This window comes from Pseudophryne corroboree, chromosome 6 (assembly GCF_028390025.1).
Source record: "Pseudophryne corroboree isolate aPseCor3 chromosome 6, aPseCor3.hap2, whole genome shotgun sequence".
Taxonomy (NCBI): Eukaryota; Metazoa; Chordata; class Amphibia; order Anura; family Myobatrachidae; genus Pseudophryne; species Pseudophryne corroboree.
The window spans coordinates 487,686,589-487,708,421 of NC_086449.1; the positions used below are offsets into that span (position 1 = coordinate 487,686,589).

The 21,833-nt window shown below is 45.8% G+C and overlaps 1 protein-coding gene across 2 annotated transcripts in view; it reads left to right on the forward strand.

Annotated features, from left to right (window-relative positions):
- Positions 1-21,833, forward strand: part of PNPLA8 (patatin like phospholipase domain containing 8) — a 215,319-nt gene that overhangs the window by 5,258 nt on the left and 188,228 nt on the right. Inside the window, exon 2 of one of the 2 annotated variants that reach the window (XM_063927296.1) lies at positions 3,703-3,742. The exons of the other annotated variant lie outside the window; for it this stretch is intronic. The gene's annotated coding sequence lies outside the window, so the exon portion shown is untranslated. The remainder of the gene's footprint in view (positions 1-3,702; positions 3,743-21,833) is intronic. 2 annotated transcript variants of the gene reach the window in all.

Sequence of the window (21,833 nt, forward strand, 5' to 3'; positions counted from 1 at the left end):
AAGGTGTTTCTCCCGGAGGAGAAAGCCAGGGAGTTATCCGAGCTAGTCAGGAACCTCCTAAAACCGAGCCAAGTCTCAGTGCATCAATGCACAAGGGTTCTGGGAAAAATGGTGGCTTCCTATGAAGCAATCCCATTCGGCAGATTCCACGTAAGAACTTTCCAGTGGGACCTGCTGGACAAATGGTCCGGGTCGCATCTTCAGATGCATCAGCGGATAACCCTGTCACCAAGGACAAGGGTGTCCCTCGTGTGGTGGTTGCAGAGTGCTCATCTAGAGGGCCGCAGATTCGGCATTCAGGACTGTGTCCTGGTGACCACGGATGCCAGCCTGCGAGGCTGGGGAGCAGTCACACAGGGAAGGAATTTCCAGGGCTTATGGTCAAGCCTGGAGACATCACTTCACATAAATATCCTGAAGCTAAGGGCCATTTACAATGCTCTAAGCTTAGCAAGACCTCTGCTTCAAGGTCAGCTGGTGTTGATCCAGTCGGACAACATCACGGCAGTCACCCACGTAAACAGACAGGGTGGCACAAGAAGCAGGAGGGCAATGGCAGAAGCTTCAAGGATTCTTCGCTGGGCGGAAAATCATGTGATAGCACTGTCAGCAGTGTTCATTCCGGGAATGGACAACTGGGAAGCAGACTTCCTCAGCAGACGCTCTGGTAACACCGTGGGTGTACCGGTCAGTGTATGTGTTCCATCCTCTGCCTCTCATACACAAGGTACTGAGAATTATAAGATGGAGAGGAGAAAGCACTATATTCGTGGCTCCGGATTGGCCAAGAAGGACTTGGTAACCGGAACTTCAAGAGATGCTCACGGAGGATCCGTGGCCTCTACCTCTAAGAAGGGACCTGCTCCAGCAAGGACCCTGTCTGTTCCAAGACTTACCGCGGCTGCGTTTGACGGCATGGCGGTTGAACGCCGGATCCTGAAGGAAAAAGGCATTCCGGATGAAGTCATCCCTATCCTGATCAAAGCCTGGAAGGATGTAACCGCAAAACATTATCACCGCATTTGGCGAAAATATGTTGCGTGGTGCGAGGCCAGTAAGGCCCGACGGAGGAATTTCATCTGGGTCGATTCCTACATTTCCTGCAAACAGGAGTGTCTATGGGCCTGAAATTGGGGTCCATTAAGGTTCAAATTTCGGCCCTGTCAATTTTCTTCCAAAAAAAACTAGCTTCAGTCCCTGAAGTTCAGACGTTTGTAAAAGGGGTACTGTATATACAGCCTCCTTTTGTGCCTCCAGTGGCACCTTGGGATCTCAATGTAGTTTTTGGGTTCCAAAAGTCACATTGGTTTGAACCACTTAAATCTGTGGAGTTAAAATATCTCACATGGAAGGTGGTCATGCTGTTGGCCCTGGCCTGGGCCAGGCGCGTGTCAGAATTGGCGGCTTTATCCTGTAAAAGCCCTTATCTGATTTTCCATTCGGACAGGGCGGAATTGAGGACTCGTCCTCAGTTTCTCCCGAAGGTGGTTTCAGCGTTTCACCTGAACCAACCTATGGTGGTGCCTGCGGCTACTAGGGACTTGGAGGACTCCAAGTTGCTAGACGTTGTCAGGGCCCTGAAAATATGTTTCCAGGACGGCTGATATCAGAAAATCTGACTCGCTGTTTATCCTGTATGCACCCAACAAGCTGGGTGCTCCTGCTTCTAAGCAGACTATTGCTCGTTGGATTTGTAGTACAATTCAGCTTGCACATTCTGTGGCAGGCCTGCCACAGCCAAAAAATCTGTAAATGCCCACTCCACAAGGGAGGTGGGCTCATCTTGGGCGGCTGCCCGAGGGGTCTCGGCTTTACAACTTTGCCGAGCAGCTATTTGGTCAGGAGCAAATACGTTTGTAAAATTCTACAAATTTGATACCCTGGCTGAGGAGGACCTGGAGTTCTCTCATTTGGTGCTGCAGAGTCATCCGCACTCTCCCGCCCCTTTGGGAGCTTTGGTATAATCCCCATGGTCCTTACGGAGTCCCCAGCATCCACTAGGACGTCAGAGAAAATAAGAATTTACTTACCGATAATTCTATTTCTCGTAGTGGATGCTGGGCGCCCATCCCAAGTGCGGATTGTCTGCAATACTGGTACATAGTTATTGTTACCAAAAATCGGGTTATTGCTGTAGTGAGCCATCTTTTCTAGAGGCTCCTCTGTTATCATGCTGTTAACTGGGTTTAGATCACAAGTTATACGGTGTGATTGGTGTGGCTGGTATGAGTCTTACCCGGGATTCAAAATCCTTCCTTATTGTGTACGCTCGTCCGGGCACAGTATCCTAACTGAGGCTTGGAGGAGGGTCATAGGGGGAGGAGCCAGTGCACACCAGGTAGTCCTAAAGCTTTACTTTTGTGCCCAGACTCCTGCGGAGCCGCCATTCCCCATGGTCCTTACGGAGTCCCCAGCATCCACTACGGACTACGAGAAATAGAATTATCGGTAAGTAAATTCTTATTTTATTCTTGTGCTATTGCTGAAACCATGTTTACTAGGTATGCCATTAATAGATCTACAGTGTCAAATGGTCGACCTATGAAAGGTTGACAGTGCTTATGGTCGACAGGGTCAAATGGTTGATACACACATTGTAGTGTTCACTCTAGGCTGTTTTAGCAGGGCGCCGCGCCCTGCCTGTTTTTTAGCAGGCAAAACCCGCCCTGCCCCTTTTGCGGTGACCTGCTAGAACAGCCGCCCGCTTCCTGCCCTCCCAGCGTGTAAAGATGCCGTGCGCATGCGTGCGGCATCCATTCACGCATTGGGAGAGAGCTGGGGGAAGGCCAGCACCGACGGAGGTGCTGGGCACGCCCCCAAAAGTGATGTCGCCGGCCACAGACACTCTCTATAGTAGCGTCTGTGGGCCGCACCGCCCACTAAAATGAATTTGCGTGGCCGCGCGCGCACACATATGCCCCCGGAGTCAGGCGCCATGCCCCTTTTCACTGCTAGAGTGAACACTACATGGTCGACATGAATTTATTACATTTTCATACATTACCATCCACGTGGACTATGATTGGGATAAGTAACCTTGCCTGAAGCATAGCAAGCAAACGCGGTACACTAATTGGGGGTCCACATGCTGAGACAGCGAAAACAACACCCAAAATAAATAAATAATGCGTTGACATTTCCCTGTGCCGAAAATTTGTCATGTCGACATTTTCATGCGTCGACCTTTTGTACATGACGACCTTTTATAGGTCAACATAATGACCATAGTGACCTTTTTGTCCCTGTCAACCTTTTCACTGTTGACCATTTGGTGAGTACACACCGTACCATGTGTACCCACCAATGCGACGGACAATCCGAGGCCCAACACATCAGGCGGCCGTACACATGGAGCGATCCGGTGTATGACTGCCCGCTATGCTGCCACCCCCCATTCCCAGCATAGCACTGCATGGGGTCACAAGCCGCACCCCCTGATCTTTTGAACATTAAGAAAGATCAGGGGAAGCCACGGACAACTCCACGGGAGTGCACCATGCACGATATAGTGCATACACACGGAACGATCGCCGTGAACGTCCACATCGTATGACAAATCGTTCCATGTGTATGCACCTTGAGTACTATTCTATAGTATGCATATTATGAATGGGTCTTACATTGGCATCACTGTTTGCCATCCTGCACTGTTAGTACATGTCCAAATATTTTATTTTTAAGTTGGTTCCAATCTCTTTATAGGTCCATGGGGTCCGGATTTCAGATCTCTACTAATGCCAAAGTAATGTATATGAACCCTTACTTGAGATCTTTTCTTTAGTAGCTATGCTTTAATATTTCTGTTATACTTTTGTGTACTAGAGCGAGAAATTGAATTTGAACATGTTGAAAAGCTTTTTATGCCCAGCTTTGAGCAGCTGTCTCTATCCACTCTTGTCTGCTGACAGGTTCAGGCTTTCTGTGACAGTACAGAGGTGTGCACTTTGTACTGAGTTGTGATTGGACGAGCAGTGATAGGTGTGTCTCTTCAGTGTCATGACACCTGACCAGTCATCAACATAACACTGGCTGTTAAATGTAATCCTGCGGTGTCTGCAGCATAATACATCTAGGAAAATAAGTTTCTTCTGCAGTCATGGTTCAAATGGTATTCAGTCAGGCAAATGACAGGTCCTTAATAGCTGTACCTTGCTGAATATGAAATATGGTTTAAAAACCTAGGGAATAGAGTAAAGGATCAATGGATCGACAATGTTATGGTTGACACCAAAAGGTCGACATGCATTAGGTCTACTGGTGACAGATGAAAAATCGACAGTTCTGACAGACATGATGATGTTTTTTTTTTGTGTGCGTTTGGGGGGTTGGGGTCAAATCTTGTATATTTCATGTTATGTGACCACCATCAGTACAAACGTGTACCCTTGCGGTCTCTATCCGCTCGTCACAGGTACTATTCCTGATAGATGGCCACATGGATAGTAAATCAAAATATTTTTATCTGATATTGGTCAAGCATAAAGCTCACACCAAATCAGAAAAGTAACCCGCACCAAGATAAATTAATTCAGTTGATGTTACAAGGTTGGGGTGCCTTACATGATGTGTATTTCAACCCTTATTATAAAATCTCGTGTATATATGAGACATAGGGATAAAGGCTCATAAGGTGCTACCAACTGGTTTAAACAAGGATATAAAATCAATTCCCCGAAGGGAGGGGAAGGAGAAAAAGAAACCAGGTACAATTTAAGGTGCACTCAACCCAACCAGCAAGTTTTACTGTATTATTTTCAAAAAGTGTATGTCCACACTGCAATGTCAAATAAAGGCTCAAATGCCCATTAACTAAGATTAGTACTGAGAATTATTATTGTTTGAGGGTCTGAGACATGTCCTTTATTAATAATACAGCGAAATATTAAAATCTAACAAGAAAAAGTTTGTGACAGAAATTAACAAATTGTGAATAAAGATTAAAAACAACGCTGATGTGTCATACCCTTAATATATGTCCTTAAGAATTATTCCAAATGTACATGAATGTGCATGTATTTATGCAGCACTGTATCGGTGCTAATTATAATAGAGATCTGTACTTCATGTATTAACTGGGGCTTAAATCATATGCCACAGAGGGAGATATATTATTTGGCTGTTTGAATCACAAGTTGTTACAGTACATTGCAACAGTGGTGAGTAGAATGTTACTTAGTATTGTGATTGAAACTAGAAGAAACACTGTTGCTAAATATATGATTCACGCATTTAGATACAAATCACCATGTGGTAGAGAGAGCTAATAAGGGAAATATCTGGCTACAATAACATTTGTAAAGTAGTGTGCAAATACATCAATGGATATCCTATATATAGTATCAATCTTGGGTAATATGCTGCCTTATTACACTGTATTGAAATATGATTATTTAATAAATCACAACAGCATAGGATATCTATAAATCCTATTAATGATTATATATATATATATATATATATATATATATATATATATATATATATATATATATATATATATATATATATATATGAGGGTAGCTTAGTATTTACTGTATCATATAGATGCACAATGATTGATAATTATGCCGCACTAGATTAGATTGTATCAAATCCGTGTCTCACAATAGCACTGTCTGTACATTCTCAGTGCTTATGATATATCGTTCTCCAAAGATCTTTTAATGTGCAAAAATGCCCTATAAATATATAGGGTACATGCAACCCACTTATTTATGTATGGCCTATATATATGGGTCTGTGATGTATAACACAAATCAGCAGTGATTATATCCCGTGCCGTATGATATTATATTGTGCCTATACAGGACATTTAAACTGCCATTGACGATCACTGATCGTGTTTAAATGTGCACATTCCTATAACACTAAAAATGGCTACTGGGAGACACTATCCCTGTGTATATATCGACACAGAGAGAAGATTTGTATATATATGCAACACTATATATCCTAAGTGTGTGATTGCAAAGAAATAACCTGTTAAATTGAATGGTTGCCAGGCATAAAAATAGCGTGGCATAAACCTCAGTGTTTAATATTAAGGTTACATTTCCTTATGATGGTATGAAATACACACAATTTCTAGAGTAGAGAGCACGTTGTTATCTTTTATATTTAATACATTTCCCTGCTATCTCTCTTATAAAGCCTTTGAAAAACCGTGATTCACCGCATATATAAAAAGATACTAATACAGATAGGAAACGTGATCATAAATCCCTCTGTACTTTAGGCATATTCAGCTCCTAATAAACCCTCTCAAATCTCTAATATATGCATGTTTCATTCGTATATTGGACTATTATTTAGTAATACGGGGACACATAGCGCAAGCCTATGCACATTTCACTCCTAATAGAGCTTCCTCAGGGCACTATAGTTAAAAATATTTCGCTCTATTATTAATAAAGGACATGTCTCAGTCCCTCAAACAATAATAATTCTCAGCACTAATCTTAGTTAATGGGCATTTGAGCCTTTATTTGACATTGCAGTGTCCACATGGATAGAAAATCAAGCAATTTTTGAGAAAGTGAAAACCCCAAAAAACATGTAGACCGTTGTCAAATTGACCTTTTGTACCTGTCGATCATATGACGTCGACCAATACATTGTCGATCTATCATCCGGAGACCAGAGGAAAGGGAATTCTATGACATTGCTCTTTTTCCTATCCATTTGATAGATAGACAGTGTCTAGTTAGACAGTCAATAGATAGACACCATATATTAGACAGACATTAGGTCGACAGGGTCAAAAGGTCGACATGGAAAAGGTCGACAGGTCAGAAGCTCAACATGGTCAAAAGGTCAACATGAAAATGGTCGACATAAAATGATAGACAAAATTTCATTTAAATGTAACATGTTTTTGGATTATTTCATACTTTATCCATGTCTGCATAGAGTTGGTTATAAACCTTGTGGCGAGCGCAGCGAGCCACCGTGCCCGAAGCGTGGTGAGCGTATGCCTTTCTACAATTGGGGGTCCCAGATGACAAAACTATCCACACAAACCACAAAAATGCAAAAAACATGGTGTCTACCTTTTCCATGTCGACCTTTTGACCCTGTCGACCTTTTCCATGTCGACCTTTTGACCCTGTCGACCTTTTCCATGTCGACCTTTTGACCCTGTCGACCTATCTATTGACTGTCTAACTAGACACTGGGGTCAATTCAATTCGGCAACTTATGAATAGCGCCGGGAATTAGCTCCCGACGCTATTCAATTCAGCCGCTAGTTACCCGCAATTGTCGGGAATTCTTCTCTCATCCCCGGGGGATGAGAGAAGAAACCCGACAAAAGTGCTGCCTCGCGGCCGGCGCGAGGCTGATTCTGTCGGGAATCAGCCTCGCGCCGGGGAGTTAAGTCGGAGAATGCCCGTTCTCCCGACAATTCAACCTGTTTAGTCGGCGAGAACGGGACATCGCCGACTTAACTGGAGCTGAATTGAATAGCGTCGGGAGCTAATTCCCGGCGCTATTCATAAGTTGCCGAATTGAATTGACCCCACTGTCTATCTTTCATACCGGAACCGCTCTTTTTATCTATATATTTTTTGTTTATATATTCATTTATCAAAAGTGCGAGTTTTTAATCCATTCCATCAGTTTTCGAACTGAATTCATTTAGGTTTGAAAGCACTGTTTTTATATATATATATATATAATTTTTTTTTTTTTTTTTTTTTTTTTTTATTGTTATGAAGTTAGGCAATTCAATGCTTACACGGGACTGTTAGCTCCCGGGCTAAGTGCCTGGGAGCTTTCCAATGAATTCCTGCAATAGCCACTATTTTACACAAGAATACACGGGATTAGCAGCGTGAAGCAGCCTCTCCCGTTCTAAGTGTCTGGTGCGATACAGTGACAGTGGGTCTGACACTTGTGAGCAGCCCTGAAGCACTACTGAATGTGATTTCTGCTTGCACCTCAGAGTTGAAGAGCTCCCAGGCACATAGCCTAGAAGCTGAATTGCTGCCAGTAAGTCGACTTTAACAATGTCAACAGATATGATTTCAACATGATTAAAATGGCAACATCTTAAATGTCGACACATGAAAAATGCAGACATTGGCAGAATGTTGACATTTGAAATATATACATTGTCAAAATGTCAACATTACTGTTAGCATTTGGGTATACCGAATGATGACATGAGCATGTCAACATGTTCACAGTGTCTATATAATAACCATGGGGACATGATGAATGTCAGCCTAATATGCCAAACTTAAAATACCCATGGTGCCTAAAATGTGCTTGTTATGTCTATGCTAGTGTGTAGATATGATGGTTTTAATTCTATCTAGCCTCTTTCTTAAGAGGTAATGGCAGGCGATTAACGCAAAGTACCATTTCACGTGCGGCAGTTTGCAACCACCAACATCACTCATTTTTTCCTTATACAGGTTGAGTATCCCTTATCCAAAATGCTTGGGACCAGAGGTATTTTGGATATGGGATTTTTCCGTATTTTGGAATAATTGCATACCATAATGAGATATCATGGTGATGGGACCTAAATCTAAGCACAGAATGCATTTATGTCACATATACACCTTATACACACAGCCTGAAGGTAATTTTAGCCAATATTTTTTATAACTTTGTGCATTAAACAAAGTGTGTGTACATTCACACAATTCATTTATGTTTCATATACACCTTATACACACAGCCTGAAGGTCATTTAATACAATATTTTTAATAACTGTGTGTATTAAACAAAGTTTGTGTACATTGAGTCATCCAAAAAACAAAGGTTTCACTATCTCACTCTCACTCAGAAAAGTCCGTATTTCGGAATATTCCGTATTTCGGAATATTTGGATATGGGATACTCAACCTGTATACATAGTGGTATTGTATCTTACATGATGTGTGTGACTGCTTCTTATGGAGAATTATTATAGGCTATAAAAAATAAATTTTTGTCTTGGACTTTGACAAACAAACATAACCACTTGACAAGTTCAGAGCTGAGGGTAAAGAGGGCACTGCTTGTGAGAGCTTATTTAGACATTTTAATAGAGTGACTGACTCTGGAGAATGCATTGATTTGTAAAAGAAATTGCACTTTAAAGTATTTAATCAAGCTTCGATTCAATTCAGAGCAAGTTGATTAGCGCTGGGCAGGGCTCTCAGAGCTATTCAATTCAGCGCAATGCTAAGTCTGAGCCTACCCCTGTACTCGCAGACTAAAGGGCATGTTTAGTGGTGAGATTAAAGTGTCTCGTTGCGATGCTGTTTAGCTGCGCCAGGGCACAAAACAGCATCGCTGACCTAGCTTTGTTGCAGTTTTGCTTGCATACCCGGAGGGGTGCGATAGGAAATCCTCTAGTCATGGATAACATTGTGTTGAATTTAATATCTCTAGGAGTTCCTTCCCAGCGCTATTCAATTTGCTCTGAATTTATTCGACCCCTTTTAGTCATAGCTCTTGATTCTGTACAATTTACAGTGTTTTACTCTAGTTGCGTTCTGCAATGTATCCTGCTAATCCTTGTGTTACAGTATCACATGCTATGGCTTGTACAAATCTCCATGGGAAAGCAAAGCAATTGCTAAGACTGTGTGATCAATATACTTGTGTATGGAATAAAATAAGGAAATATGTTGGCTAAAAACCTGCAGAACAATTTATATCTTTAACCATAATAATAACAACAACAACAACAACAAGATAGTATAGAAAATAATGTTTTTGGCTAGTTGAAAAATGATTTAGTAGTTGCTGAGCTCACTCTATATTCGTGCAATCAATTGCTGAAATAAATGCTCTCCATTATCTGCTATTCATGAAGTACTATAGTTGGTGCAGTTGGAGAGTGCCATGCAGTGCTTTTCATAAACCTGTATCTCTCAGTGTACTCCCTTGGGTCGATTCTCACCTTGCCACTTATGTTTAACGGTATCTATACCAGTGTGCTACAAACCTGCACGCAAAAAGAGCTACAGGCAGCACCAGTCTTCAAGGACCGTCAAGACTCTTATCTGGTATACGTTCAGGATCCTGGCTGTTGGGATCCCTGCAGCCGTAATACCAACACTGGAATCCCGACAGCCGTCAGAACACTGACAACGGAATCCTGAGAGGATCAGGATCCCGACAACGGAATCCCGGCAGGGGGAGGTTAGGGTTAGGCTGCAGAGAGGACGGGGTTAGGCACCACTGGGGGAGTGTTAGGCACTAAGGAGGGAGGGTTAGGTTAAGGCTGCGGTAAAGGAGGGGTTAACGGGGGGAGGTTAGGGTTAGGCACAAATAGGGGAGATTAGACTGCAGACAGGTAGGGTTATAGGATAGGGTAGGGGAGGGAGGTTACAGTACCTAACACACCCCTATCGGCATTGCCGTGATCGTTGAGATAGTGACTGCTGGCATCCCGACTGCCGGCTTTTCATACTGAATACTCTTATCTGATTACCGGGATTTTAACTTATAAAACCCAATAGGTAAGCTATTAACAGGGATGGGGTGGGGGGCGTTGCACATTTTGAGCCATGTTTTGTAATAGAAAAATGTGTTGTTTTTTTTATAAACCGTGAAGTCAGCTGGAAAGGTGCTAGTATTGCACAGCACACGCACATGCAGTTTACTAAGCTACTGTGCCCTTTGTATCCATACACTACTTGGGTACCTCATTCATAAGTTGTGATACTAGCCACGTTACTTTTATAAAGCCTGGTGGCCAACATCTAAACTTGGCCACTTATGCTGTTATGGCCAACACTTAAAAAAAAATAATAATAATAATAATAATAATATATAAAAATAAATATATTTAAAGAAAACAATATTTCATCAAGACAAGGCTACATTTATTTAATCAGTAGCTACAACATATTGGATTTTAAAATAGCGATTTCTACTTTGTAATCACTTTTCTCTGTTATTAATTTCTGAATAATTTGCTTTAAATCCTTTTATTCCACTTGACTCTGTATAATATTATAGGACTGAGAATCTGCTGAATCTGTACAAAAATCTGAAATCCCAACAGAGTAAGCAGACCGATGCTGAAATCCTGTCAGCTGGTATCCCGACCATAAGTGCAGGGGGCGGGTTATGTTGTGGAGGGGGGGGGGGGGGGGGGTAGATTTAGGCCCCATCCATGGGGGGTTAAGGTTAGGCTGCGGGGGGACATTAGGGTTAGGTTTAAGCACTAAGGCGGAAGGGTTAGGGTTAGGCTGTAGGGAAGGAGGGGTTAGGTTTAGGCACCACCGGTGGGAGGTAAGGGTCAGGCACCAAGGGGGAGGATAGGGTTAGGCTGCGTAAAGGGAGGATTAGTGTATACGGGACAGGGGGGGGGGGGGCAGTCTTGCCTCCCCCCTGTCGGAATTTACACTATCAGGATGTCTGATCCTGACCGTATCCCGCCATCCAGGATATTCATACTGAATCCGTTATAAGAATTAAGTTATTGAGATATCACAATACTGACTTTTAGATAAGAACTATTCAAATTCAATGATAAAACATCATATGCATTGAAGGGTTAAGGGGGAACTGTACTAAGCAGTGATAAAAGCGGAGAAGTGAGCCAGTGGAGAAATTGCTCATGGCAACCAATCAGCATTAAAGTAACATTTATAATTTGCATACTTTACAATTATACAGAGCAGCCACTGGCTCACTTCTCAACTCTCTCTCTCTTTCTCTAACGTCGTAGTGGATGCTGGGGACTCCGTAAGGACCATGGGGATAGACGGGCTCCGCAGGAGACATGGGCACTTTAAGAAAATTTAGGTTCTGGTGTACACTGGCTCCTCCCTCCTCCAGACCTCAGTTTGATACTGTGCCCAGACGAGCTGGGTGCTTTTCAGTGAGCTCTCCTGAGTTTGCTGAGAGAAAGTATTTTGTTAGGTTTTTTATTTTCAGGGAGCTCTGCTGGCAACAGACTCCCTGCATCGTGGGACTGAGGGGAGAGAAGCAGCCCTACTCTCTGAAGCTAGGTCCTGCTTCTTAGGCTACTGGACACCATTAGCTCCAGAGGGATCGTACGCAGGATCTCACCCTCGCCGTCCGATCCCAGAGCCGCGCCGCCGTCCCCCTCGTAGAGCCGGAAGACAGAAGCCGGGTGAGTATGAGAAGCAAAGAAGACTTCACAGGTGGCAGAAGACTCCGTTCTTCACTGAGGTAACGCACAGCACTGCAGCTGTGCGCCATTGCTCCCACACACCTCACATACTCCGGTCACTGTAAGGGTGCAGGGCGCGGGGGGGGGGAGGGGGGGCGCCCTGGGCAGCATTTGGGACCTCTTTTGGCAAAATAAACATGTATACAGTTGGGCACTGTATATATGTATGAGCCCCCGCCAAAAATTGCATATTTAAGCGGGACAGAAGCCCGCCGCCGAGGGGGCGGAGCTTCTTCCTCAGCACTGAGAGGAAGCTCCCCAGGCTCTCCCCTGCAGATACACGGTAGAAGAGGGTAAAAAGAGAGGGGGGGCACATAATTAGGCGCAAAAAACAATATATAAACAGCAGCTACTGGGTTAACATTAAGTTACTGTGTTATTCCTGGGTTTATAGCGCTGGGGTGTGTGCTGGCATTCTCTCTCTCTCTCTCTCTCTCTCTCTCTCTCTCTCTCTCTCTCTCTCTCTCTCTCTCTCTCTCTCTCTCTCTCTCTCTCTGGGCCTTGTGGGGGAACTGTCTTCAAAAAGGGCATTCCCTGTGTGTGGTGTGTCGGTACGCTTGTGTCGACATGTCTGATGAGGAAGGCTATGTGAAAGCAGAGCGGGAGCAAATGAATGTGGTGTCTCCGCCGACGGCGCCGACACCTGATTGGATGGATATGTGGAAGGTTTTAAATGATAATGTTAATTCCTTGCATAAAAGGTTAGAAAAAGCTGAAGCCTCAGGACAGTCAGGGTCCCAACCCGTGCCTGATCCTATGTCGCAGAGGCCGTCAGGGTCTCAGTAGCGCCCACTATCCCAAATTGTTGATACAGATACCGACATGGATTCTGACTCCAGTGTCGATTACGATGATGCAAAGTTACAGCCAAAATTGGCTAAATCCATCCGTTATATGATTATAGCAATTAAGGATGTGTTGCACATAACAGAGGGTACATATGTATGGGGAAAAGAAGCCGGAGGTAACCTTTCCCCCCTCACACGAGCTAAATGAGTTATGTGAAAAGGTTTGGGAATCTCCAGATAAAAAAACTGCAGATTTCCAAAAGGATTCTTATGGCGTATCCTTTCCCGCCAACTGACAGGTTACGCTGGGAATCCTTCCCTAAGGTGGACAAAGCTTTAACACGCTTATCCAAGAAGGTAGCCCTGCCGTCACAGGATACGGCTACCCTCAAAGATGCTGTGGATCGCAAACAGGAGGTTACCCTGAAGTCCATTTATACACATTCAGGTACCTTACTGAGGCCGGTGATCGCGTCGGCCTGGGTGTGTAGTGCTGTGGCAGCATGGACGGATACCGTGTCTGAGGAAATTGATACCTTAGACAAGGATACTATATTGTTGACCTTGGGGCATATTAAAGACGCTGTCCTATATATGAGAGATGCTAAAAGAGACATTAGTCTACTGGGTTCTAGAATAAATGCTATGTCAATTTCTGCCAGAAGGGTCCTGTGCACTCGGCAATGGACAGGTGATGCCGACTCAAAAAGGCATATGGAGGTTTTACCTTACAAGGGGGAGGATCTCTCGGACCTGGTCTCCACAGCTACTGCTGGAAAGTCAAATTTTTTGCCATATGTTTCCTCACAGCCTAAGAGAGCACCGTATTATCAAATGCAGTCCTTTCGATCACAGAAAAACAAGAAAGTCCGAGGTGCGTCCTTTCTTGCCAGAGGAAAGAAGCTGCACAACACAGCTAGTTCCCAGGAACAGAAGTCCTCCCCGGCCTCTACAAAATCCACCGCATGACGCTATGGCTCCACAAGCGGAGCTAGGCCCGGTGGGGGCACGTCTTCGAAATTTCAGCCACAAGTGGGTTCACTCCCAGTTGGATCCCTGGGCAATAGATATTGTGTCTCAGGGATACAAGCTGGAATTCGAGGAGATGCCCCCTCACAGATACCTCAAATCGGCCCTGCCAGCTTCCCCCCACGAGAGGGAAATAGTGTTAACTGCAATTCACAAATTGTATCTTCAACAGGTGGTGGTCAAGGTTCCCCTCCTTCAACAAGGAAGGGGTTATTATTCGACCATGTTTGTAGTCCCGAAACCGGACGGTTCGGTCAGACCCATATTGAATTTAAAATCCCTGAACTTATACCTGAAAAGGTTCAAGATGGAATCGCTGAGAGCGGTCATCGCAAGCCTGGAAGGGGGGGATTTTATGGTGTTTCTGGACATAAAGGATGCATACCTTCATGTCCCCATTTATCCACCTCATCAGGCGTACCTCAGATTTGTGGTACAGGATTGTCATTACCAATTTCAGACGTTGCCGTTTGGTCTCTCCACGGCACTGAGAATATTTACCAAGGTAATGGCGGAAATGATGGTGCTCCTGCGGAAGCAAGGAGTCACAATTATCCCATACTTGGACGATCTCCTCATAAAAGCGAGATCAAGAGAGCAGTTGCTGATCAGCGTAGCACTTTCTCTGGAAGTGTTACGGCAACACGGCTGGATTCTAAATATTCCAAAGTCGCAGTTGGTTCCTATGACTCGTCTGCCTTTCCTGGGCATGATTCTAGACACAGACCAGAAAAGGGTTTATCTCCCGATGGAGAAAGCTCAGGAACTCATGACACTGGTCAGGAACCTATTAAAACCAAAACAGGTGTCAGTGCATCACTGCACTCATGTCCTGGGAAAGATGGTGGCATCATACGAGGCCATTCCCTTCGGCAGGTTCCATGCGAGGACTTTTCAATGGGACTTACTGGACAAGTGGTCAGGATCACATCTTCAGATGCATCGGTTAATCACCCTATCCCCCCAGGGCCAGGGTGTCACTCCTGTGGTGGCTACAGAGCGCTCACCTTCTTGAGAGCCGCAGATTCGGCATTCAGTACTGGGTCCTGGTGACCACGGACGCAAGCCTCCGAGGTTGGGGTGCAGTCACACAGGGAAGAAATTTCCAAGGTTTGTGGTCAAGTCAAGAGACTTGCCTTCACATCAACTTCCTGGAACTAAGGGCCATATACAACGCCCTACGTCAAGCGGAGACCCTGCTTCGCGACCAACCGGTTCTGATTCAGTCAGACAACATCACCGCAGTGGCTCATGTACACCGCCAAGGCGGCACAAGGAGCAGAGTAGCGTGTCACGATCCGGGTATCTGGACGCCATTACTTACCCTTCAGATGCCTCCTAAGGCTGGCTCAGCGTTCCAGGACCGGATCCCGCTGTTCCTGAGTTTCCACATGCAGAATGTCAGAGTGGTGATTTCATCAGCCGCGGCCTCCGCTGTGCCCGCGTGGTTAAATGTGCGCTTGTCAGTCTGGCGTCTCCTGTCTCCTGTGGCCGGCGTCGCCATTACTGTTTCAATTCTCACATGGATTACAAACCAAACTTCCCTCCAAGTGTCTGCATGGGCGCAGCCATCTTGGATTTTGTCATCTGATTATTTCCACCAATCTGCTGTCTGTATTGTTGATTTGCATAATTGCCTAGCCAACCCCTTCCTTGCTGCAGGTATAAGTATGCTGTGCCTGAGCAAGGAAGGCGTCAGTGCTTTGGTTGTCTAACCTAGTTCCAGTTTGTCTCTCTCCTGTGGTTGTCTTCCAGGTTCCAGCTCCTGTCTCCAGACTTCTGCTATAGAGACCCGCACCAGCATTCCATCTGCGGTGTAGCCTGACTCTCCGATCCATTCTGGACTCACCTGTTTCCAGCTACAACAATCACCTGCTTCCAGCCCAGCTTCCAGCAGTGTACAGCTTCTCTTAAAGGGCCGGTGTCCTTTCTGCAGTTTACCACTCTCCACCGGTATTATTATTTCACCGCTCTCAAACAATCACCTGCTTCCAGCCCAGCTTCCAGCAGTGTATAGCTTCTCTTAAAGGGCCAGTGTCCTTTTCTGCAGTTTACCACTCTCCACCGGTATTATTATTTCACCGCTCTCAAACTCCAAACTTCATTATTATTTCATCGCTCTCAAGTTCGTTTATTATTTAACTGGTTCCAGCCAGTATCCACTCCGTACCAACAACAGTCTGGTTCCAGCCAGTATCCACAGCAGCCGTTTTACCTTCAGCAGCCCAGCCTTTCCTGGAACATCAGCTGGTACGATCCTGGGTTCACTCCATTGCTACAGTCAGGCCTGGTAAGGACTTTCCAACTAGAAGATTATAAGAACTGTCTCACACTACCAGGGCTTGTGGCCCTTGCCACCCTGTAGTACCCAGGAATTGTATTTATCCTCTGTTGACTTTTATGTTTCCTTTTACTGCTGCTGTGTTACGGAGTTTGTCATAATAAACATCATTGACTTTTATCCTGGTTGTCGTGGTCACGCCTTCGGGCAGTTATTCTACATGTTACTTACATGTCTAGGGGTCTGATACAACCTCCCAGGTTCCGTTACATCTCAGCCCCTACAACTGAGGCTGCCTCCCGTCAGCTCAGGCCCTCAGTTGTGACAGTAAGCACTGACCTAATGAATCCAGCCGGAGACCAGGATCAAGCGGCCAGGCCGATGCAAGAACTGGCAGCCCGACTTGAACATCAGGAGGCTGCACAGGGCCACATCATCCGCTGTCTCCAGGATCTCTCTACACGGCTGGATGGGATTCAAACGACCCTCCGTGGACCTGGCACGTCCGGTGCGTCCACTACAGTGACACCAGCTGTAACCCCACCCACCTTACCCATTTCCAGTCCACATCTTCATCTTCCAACGCCAGCAAAATTTGATGGATCTCCAAGGTTCTGCAGGGGATTTCTCAATCAATGTGAAATCCACTTTGAGCTTCTACCTGGCAATTTCTTCAGTGACCGTACCAAAATTGCCTATATCATCTCCCTTCTCAGTGGCTCAGCCCTTGACTGGGCATCACCTTTTATGGGAGAAGTCTGATCCCCTGCTATCCTCTTATACTGACTTTGTAGCTACATTCAGGCGCATCTTCGACGAGCCAGGCCGGATAACATCTGCTTCATCTGAGATTCTCCGTTTACGCCAGGGAACACGTACTGTGGGACAGTATCTTATACAGTTTAAAATCCTGGCATCCGAACTGGCATGGAACGACGAGGCCCTGTATGCTGCATTCTGGCATGGCTTATCAGAACGCATCAAGGATGAGTTAGCTACCAGAGACTTGCCCTCTAAGTTGGATGAGCTAATTTCTCTTTGCACGAAGGTTGATCTACGTTTCAGAGAGAGAGCAACCGAGCGAGGAAGATCATCTACTCCTAAATCTTCTGCTCCTCCTCCTCGTCAACCATCTCCATCCAAGGATGAGCCTATGCAAATTAGTCGTTCCCGTCTATCTCCCGCTGAGCGCCGAAGACGTCTCTCTGAGTCTCTCTGTCTCTACTGTGCAGCTCCGTCGCACACTATCAATGCCTGTCCCAAACGTCCGGGAAACTCCAGATCCTAGCTCGCCAAGGAGAGGGCCGGCTAGGAGTAATGATCTCCTCTCCATCTCCTCATGACTGTAACCTCCCAGTGTCGCTCCAAATTGCTAAACGTTACAGGAACGTCATTGCCCTCCTTGATTCCGGAGCAGCTGGGAATTTCATAACCGAAGCTTATGTTAAACGGTGGTCCCTACCCACCGAGAGACTGTCCTCGTCCATCTCTTTGACTGCCGTGGATGGCAGCAAGATTTTTGACGCAGTCATTTCCTTAAGGACTCTTCCAGTTCGTCTGAGAGTGGGAGTTCTTCATTCTGAGTATATTTCTTTTTTAGTGATTCCAAGAGCCACACATCCAGTGGTTTTAGGCCTTCCATGGCTCCGTCTCCACAACCCATCAATTGACTGGACGACTACGCAAATACTGGCATGGGGTCCCTCCTGTGCTGAGACTTGTTTAGCCACAGTTCTTCCTGTTTGTTCTTCCTTCCCCAGGTCATCTGATGTTCCGCCTCCTCCATATCAAGACTTCACGGACGTGTTCAGTAAAGCCTCTGCTGATATCCTTCCTCCTCATAGAGAATGGGACTGCCCAATCGACCTCATTCCAGGGAAGGTTCCACCGCGAGGTCGAACTTATCCGTTGTCTCTGCCTGAGACACACTCCATGGAAGAGTACATCAAAGAGAACCTGGCGAAGGGTTTCATCCGACCATGTTCTTCTCCAGCCGGCGCAGGCTTCTTCTTCGTTAAGAAGAAAGACGGTGGTCTGCGTCCGTGCATCGACTACAGAGGTCTGAACGACATTACCGTCAAGAACCGATACCCTTTACCCCTGATTACCGAGCTCTTTGATAGAGTTAGTGGTGCAACTATTTTTACAAAGCTGGACTTGAGGGGTGCCTACAATCTCATCCGAATCCGTGAGGGTGACGAGTGGAAGACCGCCTTTAACACCCGTGACGGACATTATGAGTACCTCGTCATGCCCTTCGGATTGAGCAACGCTCCAGCAGTCTTCCAGCACTTCGTGAATGAGATTTTCAGGGACATCTTGTACCGCCATGTCGTGGTTTATCTAGACGACATCCTCATCTTTGCTAATAATCTCGAAGATCATCGTTTCTGGGTAAAAGAGGTTCTTTCCCGTCTCCGTGTCAATCACCTCTATTGTAAATTGGAGAAGTGTGTGTTTGAAGTTAAAACCATTCCGTTTCTAGGTTACATTGTGTCCGGTTCCGGACTAGAGATGGATCCTGAGAAACTCCAAGCAATCCAGAATTGGCCTATACCCTTAAGCCTCAAAGGGGTCCAGAGGTTCTTAGGGTTCGCCAATTATTATAAAAAATTTATACGAGACTTTTCCACCATTGTGGCGCCTATCACTGCATTAACCAAGAAAGGTGCTAATCCGTCCAAGTGGTCCGAGGAAGCTACACAGGCCTTTCACCTTCTGAAGCAACGGTTCATCTCTGCACCAGTTCTGAAACAGCCCGACACCGACTCTCCTTTTATCTTAGAGGTAGATGCCTCCTCCGTTGGAGTAGGAGCAGTGTTATCCCAGAGGGCCAAAGATGGACATCTACATCCTTGCAGTTTCTTCTCCCGGAAGTTCTCCCCAGCTGAGCGCAACTATGCCATTGGCGATCAGGAGTTGCTAGCCATCAAGCTCGCTCTGGAGGAGTGGAGATACCTGTTGGAGGGAGCTTCCCACTCAATCACCATACTTACCGACCACAAAAATCTTTTATATCTCAAAGGCGCACAATGTCTGAATCCTCGTCAGGCCAGATGGGCACTTTTCTTCTCTAGGTTTGACTTTAAACTCCAGTTCTGTCCGGGTTCTCAGAATCATAAGGCCGATGCCCTTTCCCGCTCATGGGAGCAAGAAAATGAGTCCGAGTCTGCAGACAAGCATCCTATTATTAATCCGTTGGCATTCTCCACGGTAGGGATGGACTCTACGCCTCCACCAGGGAAAAGTTTTGTTAAGCCAGTTCTAAGGAAGAAGCTCATGCATTGGGCCCATGCTTCCCGTTTTGCTGGACATACAGGCATTCAGAAAACCCTTGAATTTATTTCTAGGTCCTACTGGTGGCCAACTCTGAAGAAGGACGTTATGGAATTTATTGCCTCCTGCCCAAAGTGTGCCCAACACAAAGTCTCCCGCCAGTCGCCTGCGGGGCAACTGGTTCCATTATCTGTTCCCCGTCGACCTTGGACCCATTTGTCGATGGACTTTGTTTCCGATCTACCTATCTGCAACAAGTTTAATACCATCTGGGTGGTAGTTGACCGGTTCACCAAGATGGCACATTTCATCCCTCTCACCGGTCTTCCGTCAGCTTCCAAGTTGGCTCAAGTGTTTATACAAGAGATCTTCCGACTTCACGGTCTTCCTGAAGAGATCATCTCGGATCGTGGAGTACAATTTGTAGCCAAATTTTGGCGAAGTTTGTGTCAAGCCCTCCAAGTCAAGTTAAAGTTTTCCACGGCTTACCATCCTCAGACCAATGGTCAAACCGAGAGGGTGAATCAGGACTTGGAGGCCTTCCTCCGTATATATGTGTCTTCCTCTCAAGGTGACTGGGTTCAACTCCTTCCTTGGGCCGAGTTCAGCCACAACAATCAATACCATTCCTCATCTTCTTCTACACCATTCTTCATTAATTATGGATTCCACCCTAAAGTCCCAGAATTCCAACCGCTTCCCGCAACTTCTGTTCCAGCAGTGGATGTCACCTTGCGTCAGTTTTCAAATAACTGGAGGAACGTCCGCGCAGCCCTGCTTAAAGCCTCATTCAGGTATAAGAAGTTTGCCGATAGGAAGCGTAGAGCGGTTCCTGCTCTCAAGGTGGGTGATCGTGTGTGGCTGTCCACGAAGAATTTGAGGTTGAGAGTTCCCAGCATGAAATTTGCACCTCGCTACATCGGACCCTTCAAGATTGAACAAGTCATCAATCCTGTTGCCTACAGGTTACAGTTACCATCCTTCTTGAAAATACCCAGGACATTTCATGTTTCTTTGTTGAAACCGCTGATCCTGAATCGGTTTCATTCCGCACTTCCTCCAGCTCCCAAAGTTCAGACTCAACGGGGAGTCGAGTACGAGGTGGCCAAGATTTTGGACTCACGTTTCCGTTACGGTCAGTTACAATACCTCATTGACTGGAAGGGCTATGGTCCTGAAGAACGCTCTTGGACCAATGCCTCAGACGTCCATGCTCCTGCCTTGGTCCGAAATTTCCACGCAAAGTTTCCTTTAAAGCCTAAGAAGTGTCCTGGGGCCACTCCTAAAGGGGGGGGTGCTGTCACGATCCGGGTATCTGGACGCCATTACTTACCCTTCAGATGCCTCCTAAGGCTGGCTCAGCGTTCCAGGACCGGATCCCGCTGTTCCTGAGTTTCCACATTCAGAATGTCAGAGTGGTGATTTCATCAGCCGCGGCCTCCGCTGTGCCCGCGTGGTTAAATGTGCGCTTGTCAGTCTGGCGTCTCCTGTCTCCTGTGGCCGGCGTCGCCATTACTGTTTCAATTCTCACATGGATTACAAACCAAACTTCCCTCCAAGTGTCTGCATGGGCGCAGCCATCTTGGATTTTGTCATCTGATTATTTCCACCAATCTGCTGTCTGTATTGTTGATTTGCATAATTGCCTAGCCAACCCCTTCCTTGCTGCAGGTATAAGTATGCTGTGCCTGAGCAAGGAAGGCGTCAGTGCTTTGGTTGTCTAACCTAGTTCCAGTTTGTCTCTCTCCTGTGGTTGTCTTCCAGGTTCCAGCTCCTGTCTCCAGACTTCAGCTATAGAGACCCGCACCAGCATTCCATCTGCGGTGTAGCCTGACTCTCCGATCCATTCTGGACTCACCTGTTTCCAGCTACAACAATCACCTGCTTCCAGCCCAGCTTCCAGCAGTGTACAGCTTCTCTTAAAGGGCCGGTGTCCTTTCTGCAGTTTACCACTCTCCACCGGTATTATTATTTCACCGCTCTCAAACAATCACCTGCTTCCAGCCCAGCTTCCAGCAGTGTATAGCTTCTCTTAAAGGGCCAGTGTCCTTTTCTGCAGTTTACCACTCTCCACCGGTATTATTATTTCACCGCTCTCAAACTCCAAACTTCATTATTATTTCATCGCTCTCAAGTTCGTTTATTATTTAACTGGTTCCAGCCAGTATCCACTCCGTACCAACAACAGTCTGGTTCCAGCCAGTATCCACAGCAGCCGTTTTACCTTCAGCAGCCCAGCCTTTCCTGGAACATCAGCTGGTACGATCCTGGGTTCTCTCCATTGCTACAGTCAGGCCTGGTAAGGACTTTCCA